This window comes from Protopterus annectens, chromosome 3.part0 (assembly GCF_019279795.1).
Source record: "Protopterus annectens isolate FY-2018-M chromosome 3.part0, PAN1.0, whole genome shotgun sequence".
In the NCBI taxonomy this organism is placed as follows: domain Eukaryota; kingdom Metazoa; phylum Chordata; order Ceratodontiformes; family Protopteridae; genus Protopterus; species Protopterus annectens.
Window position 1 is genome coordinate 671397144 of NC_056731.1, and position 12300 is coordinate 671409443.

Consider the following 12300-nt stretch of genomic DNA (forward strand, 5'->3'; position numbering starts at 1 on the left):
GGTCTACCGACATAATAGAACATAACATATAATAAAAAAAAGAGATACGGGTTTGGGTGAGAGAAAAAAAAGAGATAAAATTCTTACTATGCATTATCACAATAATACAACTATTTTATCTGATGTTTTACATTTAAGTATACTTCCTAACAACTACAAACTATAATTATTGAGTGCTCAAAGCAATCCTTGTAATGTGCAGATATTGCACATATGCTTGGTCCAACTATACAGATTAAAGCTAACAGCAGGGCATTTATGCACTTGGGTATAGTTTAATTTCTGTAATATTATTACAATTTGCACTATTTTTAACTTGTTCCTCATGGCATTTGAATCACAATGTCTGACTACAGTCTTACACTTGACTCCTAATGTTGGTTTGTGCTGCAGACTGACACATGAATACGTGCTTTTACATTTAGGATATGGATGCTTACTTTGCTACTGCTGTATAGAAAATAAAATTTTTTTTTTAATTTTTAAAGCTACAATAATACTTCTTTTGTGCTGCATACATAGCACTTGCTTCCCTCAGTCATCCTCTCGACACTCAGCATAGGGCTGCCTATTCACATCAATTTCAGAATTAGCTATGAAAAGAAAAGAAAATAGCATCATGTATACCAGTTTTGCCTATATTTAGCTTTCTAAGTATTATAAATTCTCTTCATTAGCATATTTACACAACTGTGGGATATTGTTAGTTGAGAGCATATCAAACCACCAGTTGAGTGTATCCCTCTTGTGCCTTTTTAGTTAATTAAAGTGGTCCCTTCACTGTTCTCCTTTGTGTGGGATGCCAGTCACACTGGAGAGAGGCTTGGCCAAACTATTCCAAGCTTCAGACTTGTACTGGGAGTCAGCATGGTCCCCTTGCAAAAGCCTTTGGCTGTGGAGATTTAATGGGAGTCCAATAAAGTTTCTGGACTCCTCAACACCCCACCTCTGTGCCCTAAATTGGGCACTTTCCCCTCTAACACTGTAATGATGCAGTGCATAGCAAATAATGATTTCACACCAATTAATGTTATTACATTTACTGGTATTGTGTAAACTCAAGCAATGATGCCAACTGCATTTGCAAGAAGTTCAGCAGAGATCAACAGTGCCAAACAGAGAGGAAAGCAATTTTGGAAACTGGCAGGTTAATCTGACACTTGACATTAGTTTGAGTGGCGTCTGCTGCTATAAGTGTTAGGTGATTTAACTTTGCAGACGTGCACAGGGGGCATACATTTCATGACCTGTATATGTCTGGTTTGGCTTTATACACTGATAAAATTGATTTTTACAGTGTGGGGTTCAAATCTATGCACAGGAGACAAAACATATTTCCACAGCAGTGGTTTTCTATCTTTGCCACAGGAAAAGTGCTTCTCAGACATAGTCATGAGGTATTTATAAATACTGATGACAGATTGAGGTGTTAACCATGTATGTGTATGACCTGATAAGTCAAGTCCTTGTATATACATTAATTTGTGTATGTGTCTTATTTAAGTGTGAAGGCCATCCAAGTCCAGATAGCAGAATTACACATAGTAGACTGTATACCCTTAGTCATACATTTGAACCTTCAAAAACAGTAATGATGTCTTATCCCTCATGCATTTAATTCATATCAGCTCAACTGCTATGCATAGTTATTGTTATTTATAATTATGTATAAATTATTATAAGTGATATTTAATATGTGAAATAGAATGTCAGTAAAACTTCTGGAATTTCCTGTATTAGAACCTAGAACCATATGTATGGCAGCCCTACACTTACACCTGTTCCCACAGGAATATTGAAGTAACTGCAACAATGTATACTTTTTGACATTTAGAATGTCTACTTTCTCTCTGCAAGTGTTCTGTCTGCTTCCTGTGTGGGTCATTATTCCAGGTTTGCACAGTGCTCAGTGTTGTGCAAACGACATAAACAAAACTAAACATGACATTTATTGTATTTCTCCATTTCCCCTGTTGGTGCTAAGCCATACACTGCACAAATACTGGTATTAAAAAAAGGAAAATTAGGAGAAAGGAAGAAAATAAATCTATTAAATAAAAAACACTACAAAATTTATGTTGGTACACATTAAATACTTTTACACAGCTCTGGATTTGAACTGTCACTCCAATGAACCTTCGAAACACAGTAAGGGTGGATTATTCCTCTTTGCCACAGAAACAGCTTTTCAGCAGCGAATGAAAATCATTGTGCATACAAGCAACTACAACATCATCCACAGTATTAACAAAACATATGACAGTTGTACACTTCTGAGTTGTGTGTACATGTATTAATTTCAGATGTAGTGCACTGAGTGATCGCACAATCATTTATGACTGTTGCTTGCAGAAATGCAGCTTTGTCTTATCACTTTATGTTTGTTGCTCATTCTTCTATTATCTCACCAGTAATTTGAGACATGCAGTCTGTAAGGCATGTTGTATTTTCTTCTCTTTTCAGCTGTTCCTGTTAGGAGTTACCACAGTGTATCATAGTTTGCAGAATTAGTGGCAGTAGAGCTTTATGGTGTTGAGTTGCTAGACCAGTGCCCAACCTTCCTCAGAAGGCACACACACACACACACACACACACACACACACACACACACACACACACACACACACACACACACTCACACCTAAGGCCAATTTAGAATGTCCAATCCACCTGAAGCATGTCTTGGGAATGTAGGAGGAAACCAGACCACCCAGAGGAAACTTATGCGAATACAGGGAGGACATGCTGACTCCACACAGAAGGAACACCTGCCTAGAATTGAACTGGAGAACCTCTTGCTTTGAGGAAACAATGCTAACTGCTGCACCACTGTGCCACCCTATGTAAGGCATTCTGTATCATTGTCCTTAAAATGTGTGAGGATATTAAATGGCAATAATATACAGTTGTTAAGAAATGCAATGGCAGTTGGATGTTACTGAAAAGAAACTGTGTAATGGGTGCTGCTTACTTACATTTAAAGTCTTGATGCAATTACTTCTGCAGTTTCTAAGTTTAACCTGGCTGACACACCCACTATAGGTAAGGGTGTCTGAATTGCTGTTTTGTTTTACTTCTCCCTACCAGTAATCATTCGCAGTTGCAATCTATTAGCAAAAAACATTGAGGGGGTGCCTGCACTATGTTTACATCTGATATATAGAACCAGGAATTTGGGATTCAGCAATTCTAATCAGTTCACTCCTCATTTGCATCTTCAGCATGTTCATAGCCCATGAAACTATACTATAAAAAGGGAACCATGTAGCTAGGGACATGAAGTTAAGGAGGCTTGTTTATGTGCAGAGCACAGAGGAAGATTGCTATTACTTTGGATTTATCTGTATAGAAGTGGACTGATCCTGATAAGGTATGATTGCAGTTTCAGTTAAATACTGGATATGCTCAGAAGTCACTAAGAAAAATATTTTATATCTATATCTATAGCTATAGCTATATCTATAGTTATCTATCTGTCTATCTATCTATCTATCTATCTATCTATCTATCTATCTATCTATCTATCTGTCTATCTATCTATCTATCTATCTATCTATCTATCTATGATAGATATGCATTAGGAAATGCTGCTTTTATCTGTATGCACTTCTTAGAACTTTACTGATGGCACATGCATTTTTGTCAGGGCATTTTACTTTCTCAGATGCACAGCCTTATTAAGTTTCATCACAAGTGCTAGTGTTGCAATTGGTTTTCTCTTTACAGTCTTCTATTGTTAATTCAGTAATATATAAATGTCCTATATTGTCAATGACACAGGGGGTGTTAGCCTTCTTGGGTGGACCTTAGACACCGCTAGAGGAGTGCTGGCCATAGGTAGAGGTGATTCACAATTGCATAAAAATGACTGTTCTGTGGAAAATGTCTACACATGTTTTGGGGGCAGTTTATTTGATAGCACTTTTAGCAGTTCTCTGATGGTTTGTTAGCAAAATGTGTTATTTGCCTCTGATTTGGTGATGGGGGAGCCAAGTTCCATATCTGTGTTGTCACAAAATTGTTTATACAGAGATTTGCTTTGTTATTGTTACTCTCCTTGTTTTGGATCCAACCTTGTTTTGTGTGTGACTGTAATTCATTACAAGGGCATACATTCTTTTTTATATTTGAATATCTTGACTGTTTTTTGTTTCTCGAGTGGGTAATATTAAAAACTACCCTTTATGTGCTATATCTAAGCAGGGCTTTTATTTATGTGATACTTATGTGTATTATCCTTCTTTTGTATTTTACGCAACCTAGAACTATGGCACTAAGGCATCCCAATCCCTGCAACACCCCCCCCCCCTTAGTGACCCTGAGAATGAAGTAATTGTTCATAGGTTCATAGGTTCATAGGTGTGTACTAAGCTAATGGCCCTGGAGCCTTTACAAGCCTAGCCCATAGGATTACCCTGGCATTGTGCCACCCAACCTTAGTTCCTAGTGCCTCTGTCGAATAGAGCCACTGGAGTGATCCCTGGGGTGAATTTTCTATTTCTGATCCACTCATCAAGATTTCTCTTAAAGAAGGCCAGTGAGGTGCTCTGCTTGACATGTATGGGAAGTCTATTCCATAGCATGGGCAGTCTCTAGGTTATAAACCTGTCCCTCCAGCATGTTCTGTTGATTGTGGTAATGAGGTTGAGGTCTCTGGAATGTGTGGTGTGGAGGGATTGGGATTTATTTAGATGTAGCATTTCTAACAGAGCTGAGTCAGACATGGCTTTGTAAGTCAAGCAGAGATTGCCTCTAAGTAGGCGATATGAGACAGAGAATAGTTGGAGTTTTTTGAGTCTGTCCATATAGGACAAGTGTTTAAGGCCTAGGATCTTCTTTGTGAGGTATGGCCTCTACAGTTGTTGCAGGCGTCTAGTGAAGTACATGCCAAATGGGGCATTGTACTCGATGATTGGTCTAATAAGAGAAGAGTAGAGGGCGACAATGACCTCTTTCTACCTGGATGCAAAACCCTTAGTAATGAGATGTGCCACATAGCAGGACTTTCTGACCACAGTGGCAATGTGGTGGTCAAAAGAGAGGTTGCTATCAACCTGTGTTCCCAGATCTCTTATAACGCCTTCTGTGTTCAGTGGACTACCATCAATGATGTAATTCATAGGAACTGGGTTTTTCCCAAGGGGGATGGCGCCACATTCTTTGGCATTGAGCTTAAGGCCATGGTTCTGACATCAGTCATTGGTCTCATTGAGGCCTTTCTGTAGGATGTCAACATCCCTTAGGGAGTAAATAATAGCTTCCAACTTGCAATCATCTGCACACTTCATTAGTCAGAGTCCCTTCGTGTTGGCCTGGACTTCAGAGAAGTAGATACCAAACAGGAGAGGACCCAGGACTGAACCCTGTGGGACTCCACTCGTGACTGGTCAGCAGTCTGACTTGGAGTCAGCTACTTTCACACTGTGGGTTCCATCTGTGAGCCAGTTTGCAACCCACCTAGTGATATAGGGGTTGATGCCTAGCTTAGTGAGTTTTTCTATGATTCCTGAGTGGGGAATGATATCAAAGGCCTTTGCCAGAACAGGGTAGGCTGTATGAACCACCTTGCCTTCATCCACAGCTCTGGTGACTAACTCATAGAAGTTGACCAAGTTGAGCAGGCATGATCTACCCTTCACAAAACCAAACTGTGTAGGATCCAGAATTTGGAGATTCCCTATATCTTTGTTTATTGGGTCCATGATAATGTATTCCATAGCTTTGCATATCAGATTCATTAGGCGAATGGGGAGATAATTCCTGGCATCTGTAGTCACTCCTCCTTTGTGGAGAGGGATGACTGTAGCAGTGTGCCATTCAGTATGGACAAAGCCTGAGGTGAGGCTGTGATTGAACAGGGCACACAGATGAGGTGCCAGTTCACTCTGTAGTTCATGTAGAATACAGCCAGGGATATTGTTAGGTCCCATAGAAGCTGTATTATTGGCCTTGGACAGTGCTGTTTTAACCTGTGCAGCAGTAATACTGGGTGCTTGGCAATCTACTGGTATTTATATTGGTCCTTGGAGGGGGGGAAGGGTAAAGATAGCACTGAATCTATCAGCCATTATATTGGCAATATCTGTTGGCTTGGTATAGGAGGTACCATTGTGCATTAGCTCAGAACAAATCTGGGTATTGCTGTGGAGATTCTTTACATAACTATAGAAGGCCTTGTGGTTGTCTTTACTATCTGATGCAATTCTGTTTTCATAGCTAGCTTTAGAGGTTATGGTGAGGGATACCAACCTTCTGATGAGGCTGATAAGGGAGTTTTTCCAGTCTTGAGACTTCACCTTATTCTGCACCAGTTTCCTCTTTCTGTTGTAGAGTTTGTTTATGGCAGGGGACCACCAGATTGGCTTCCTTTTTTTGGGGAGAGTGTCTTGGTTCTATTGGGTATGGCAAGATCCATGCATTTGTGTGCGTGTTCATACAGTGCATCGGTGTATAAGTTGGTGGTCATGCAACTATTCTCCATTTGCATAGGTGCTGTGAAGTTAACCACCTCTGTTTTTAGGAGCCCAGAGTTAGCTTTGGAGAAGTTTTTCATGGTGGTTATCTTTGTTGGAGGGGGGGGTATGGATTTACAAGGTGATTAGTTTGTGGGTGGATCTAACCGGGGAGGACTTGACTATTGGTGTAGAGCAACAGTCACCAATGTTAGTAATGTAGAAGCATTTAGGCTACATTGTACCTTTCTGCTTGAGAGATGACATGGGTATATGTCTGGAAGAATGCAAATTTGGTAGCAGATAGTGGATGATGTAAATGCTGTAGGTGGCCAGAGCAGTAAATATGATCGGGTAAGACCACTGACATGATTTCATCAGCCTGGAAGACAGTAGATGTAGTGGCCCATGAATGGATGGCTTTGGGGGGGGGGTGGCTGCTACAGAGCCACCACTGACACTAAATAAAGAGTTCCTGTCCACTGTCAGGGATCCAGAGAGTACTGTAGAAAGTGCACTACAGCATGTGATTGATTTTGGTACTGCTTTTCAGGGAGGACAAGTATGTTCCAGGAGGAGTTTCCAGGTAGGCATACCTATCTCAATTGCTAACTGCTTCTTGTATAGTAAAATGTTTACACAGCAATACTTAAGTTCTGTTTAAAATATATATTTTTAGGGGGGATTGTTGTAGATTGATACAGTTAACAATCCATTCTGGTTGATTATACATGGGCTTGGGATGGATGTGTCATTCGAGTTTTTGTTAAAAGTATCATTAATGGACATTTAAATGGTAAAAAGTTCTAACCCTCTTGTGTTACTGTTAATTGTGATGATGGTGTCCTTACACTTAACTTATTCCAGGACTATCCTCCACAGGCTCTCTAGAATCATCTGCACACAGTAGGCCAAGCATTTTTATGTCAGTGCTGATGACCAGTTCAAAGAAATATTTATGTTATCCATATGTATGATGTCAGTGTCAGGACTGTTGTGTGGTATTACTGTTCTGTCTGTAATAGTGGCACCACTGTTAATTTGTTAACATATATTGGACTGTAGTAGTGTAGGTATTAATTTATTTCCTGTGTTTGTTGCTTTTTATCACAGATGATCCTGAAAATGGAAGTGTGGGATTCTTAACACCTGATGTTAGAGTATTGGCAGACTCTGATGGTTATGGTGGCCAAACACAGGCACAGTTGGGGGGCTGCAGAGGTTGAATCTGACACTGAGGTTGACATTCAGCTATTGCCTGTACTACACCAACCCATTCCAGTGAGCCCTCAGATACTGGACAGGTGGAGGGTGAGACACTCAATTGGGGTAGTGTGGTTACTGCAGCTTCAGTGCCTGTTGACTCTGACCATAGCCAAAGTGTGGGCAAGGTGACATGCTGGAAAGTTGTTAGGGGTGCTCAGAGGAGGCCTGCTGTTTATCCTCCATCTGATCCAGGTTTGCCGTTCTGTGCCATTCAACATATGTTTAGGGTCATCATGGAGATGCAGGCATGTTCCAATAGGTCCTCCAGAGAAATGCTTAGGGTTGCAGATGTGGCACAGGCTGACAAGTGTGACTGCCTCCAACATGTTGCTGATTCAGTGGATTGGATGAATGACGCATTGGAATGGCCAGTGTCTGTGAAGAAATATCTGCTGGTAGGGGGCGGCATCCAGGTGACCATAGGTCAGCCACATCATCTAATGTTAGTTGATTTGCCCGTGCCCAATCATGCTGCCATAGTAGCACTACTTCCACTGCTCCATCAGTGATTCAGGTGTCCACATCCCGACATGGCAGGCCATGGGGTCACGGTCCTGAGCATCCTTGTGAGGAGAGCTCATCCAGCAGACATCAGTCACATTAGGGTATTAGCAATGCGACCATGGGCAAGAAGTGCCAGTGCAACACCTGGCAGAGCCAGTTCTCATGGTTGGATACAACAACGATGAACTTCCATGTCTACCATACATGGTTCACACCTGTCTGAAATACCAAGATGTAGAGCTAGTAGAGAGCCTGGCTGTGTTTTTGCAGACACTCACACACCAGTTTCATCTGGAGGGCCCATACAGGCAAACACATAACAGTTACGTGGTTCAGCCATGAGGCTTAAAGCTCATTCTGTTTCAGTGGCCATCTGTTATTTTATCCAAATGTCTTCTTGTTTCTCATTCTTATGTTTACCTTTTGTATCAGCTTAGGATTCCTGCCCTCTCCACACATAATACCCCGTGCAAGTGTTGAAAACTGTGCCATATCTGTGTTTTCTGTCTTTTGGATTCAGGGATACATAAGCTTTGTGTCTGATGCTCAGGGTACATAGCTGACTTAGTGCTTAGTATATTTGTGTTTATGATGTTGTTTTGTTAATTGTACTGCTTTCTTGTTAGTTTTTGTGATGCATACATGCCTCTACCACTCTTACTGCAACAAACCTGGACCAAGCCATAAATAAAAGTAACAATGGGTGAACAACACGTTGACTTTTCACATATTTTGGACTTACAAAGTTAGACAGTTTTTGCATCAGTATTTTGTAAGAATCATCTGAGGGTTATGAATTCTGAAATGGAAATGTGTCTCATTAATTTCTAATTCTCTCTTTAATGATTTTCCAGTACAAAAGTATGAGGCCAAACTGAGGACATTTGGTGATCATCAGTACTTTTCAGAGGTATGAATGTGTGAATCATTGATGCCTGAGGCCTATTACTTGATAGAGGGCACATGTATTCATATAAGTCTCTGCTGTCACATGTTAAAGTCATTGCTGTACAAATCACCCACATTTTACTTACTTACATTACCAAATAACCACATGCAAGGCCATACCATCCATTTGTATTATTACACAATACTGTTTTAATATTCCAAGTTCAGCACTTACCGTCTAAAGATAGCAGTTGATACAGTTTTAGTTCAGGGTTGAGTCTGTCTGATGCTAGGAATACTTAGCCATTACATGGGTAAATAAAGGTTGCGATTGCTGCCCGACATCAATGTTACTATATGTATATGTGCAGCATGAAAGTTTTAGACCCTTAGGTGGTAGGTGAGTGTGCTAGCTGTTGCCTCTTAGCCAATGCAAGGGCATATTGAGCACCCCTACATCTGCCCACACCCACATCTGCTGCTGGTCCCCCCCTCTGACTCCTTAACTGCATATGGCAGTGCTGATGTTGTCATTGGTGGTGGGTTGTGTGCCCCTAGTTGATCCTGCTGAAGCTGTTTTGTCAGAATGATGTTGTGACACATGGCACAAACAGTGAAGATTTCAGTGCATGTACATGGATTGTACTGCAGGGCTCCCTCAGATGTATCTAGGCACTGGAACTGCAAAGTCAGCAGCCAAACACACACTTTATGATATTTCTGGTTTGAGCGTGTGCCTCATTATGGCATTCTTCAGCAGGTGTGTGTGCATATCTGATGGATGTCAGCAGCCATGGTTCCACTGCATAACCTACATCCCCTAGTAAATGACCCTGTGGGATACCACCCCTAGTGAACATCTGATACAGTTGGGAGGTGTGCCAGATATGTGAATCGTGGTAACCATCTGGGTTGCCAGCCACACATTCAAGATGATTCCTTTAGCATTACACATGACTTGCAATTAATGGAGTGGAAGCCCTTTCTGTTTATATAGACCCATCCCTGTCCCCCTGGTGGTGTTTTGAGTTCTGTATGTGTACAATCTCTGGTACTCAGCACTTCAGGGTTGTGTGCTACAGTGTAGAACTCCTGCATATTTGTATCCCTGTTACAGGAGTATGGGGAAAATGCGTGTGGTCATTGGCAAGTTGGAACATATCACTCAGGAATTGATGGAGGATTCTGGATGCTGATGCCTGTGAAATCCCCAGCATACCCTCTGTTGGTCTCTGAAAGGATCCTGTAGCTAAAATTCTATGTGCTACACATATCTTTGTCTCCACTGGTATTAGTTCTCCTTAGTTTGCCCTGGGTCTGATTTGAGCATGACAGAGTTTGCAGAGTTCCTGTAGTGTGTCTCTATTAACAGTGTAGTGCTCTACAGTTTCCACCTCATGCAGATTGTGATAAGTCAAACAGGTTCTGAAAACTCTTCACCTTATTGGCTGTGGTCTATTAACAGCAGCAGTAGCATGACTTCACATGTTGCACATACACATGAGTTAAAGCAACAGCAGCCCCTAAATTTTTTTTTTGTATAGACTCCTTTTCGTGGCTATATTCCAGTAGGTTTTGGAATTTGCAGTGAAAATCAGCACTGAGTCTACATGTCTGCTTTATAGCTTGTTCAATAGCTCCTCCATCTTAGATTGGTCGATTAGCATACAATTCAGCTGCTTATGCTGTAATTAGCATGCCACAGTTTTTACCATGTTTGCGTGGCTCTGCACACCATGTTGAGCTGCTTACTGAATACAAAATGGTATGCTATCATGTGTATATTGCACCACAATGCAGACACGGTTTTAGCGGCCCATGTAGGGTTTATTGAATCTGCCCTATACTTTTTTTGAAGGGATAATCTAAAGGATTTCCATAATAAACAAGTATTCCACATTTCATCTAGTTTTTTTTCCATACCGTTTCTATAAAATCTTGCTTTCTAAAATGTATTCCATGAATTTTTATATTTGTCATATTAAATTTAATCCCTTCAATCATCTCCTCGATTCCTAATCTGTGACTTTTTCTTTATCAAAAATCCTATGACTTGAATAGTTATATAGAAAGAGTTTATAGCTCTGCTCATACCTATTCTCTTTAGCAATACTACTACTACTACTACTAATAATAACAATAATAATATAATCTGTATAATACATTAACATACTCAGCATCATTATCTCTTCATTAGAAACATAGCTCATCAATTCCATCTCTCTGTTCTTATGTATAGATATTACATTCATCACTAATACAAATAGTGTCCCACTCAATGGACAACCTTGTCTAATACCTTTCTCAAGCTTTATATCTTCACTAAGTGGCCCATTTACTAATGCTTTAACTGTCTATATATAATGCAAACATTTTGTATCTTTTTACTTATAAGCTTCAAATATATCCCACAACAAAGAAAGATGAATTGAATCAAAAGGTTTACTTAAATCCCCTACCATTAATTTTGCATTTACATTTCTATACAATATATCTTCTACTACTTCTGTTATTATCAGTAATAAGCCTTGAACCTTTTTCCCTTTGATACCCTATACATATCCATTTACAATCTTACCCACTTTTTCCTCCATCCTTTTTTGTAAAATTTTCATAAAACGTTTGTACTATTTAAAACTATTGGTCTCCAATTCTATATCTCTTGTTTGTTACCCTTCTTCCATATAAATCTAACTATACCCCTACATAATTCTTTATACATAAATCCTTTATCCAACAATTCATTTAATACTCTTATAAACCATTTTTGTTCTAATGTCATATTCTTATAGATCCTATATTCTACTCCATCTCGTCCTGCAGATGAATTTAAATTCACTACTTTCAAAACCTGTTCTAATTCTTATATCATATTTTTTTCCAGATCTTTATTGTCTTTGTCAGAAAATGAGTATACCTTCCATTCCTTACTAATTTTTAATCCTCTGTCCTTCAAATAATGTCTTAATATGTTCTTTTTCTATCTCCAAAATTGTATCTTGCATATATATATATATATATATATATATATATATATATATATATATATACACACACACACTAACTAATAAGTCCTAGAGTTCTCTCATAACACTATTATTCTTTTTAACTATTTTGCTTAAATATGATACAGTTTTTTTTCTTTTTTTCCAGTGCAGAAAAATATCTTTGCTTATATAAGAAATTCCCT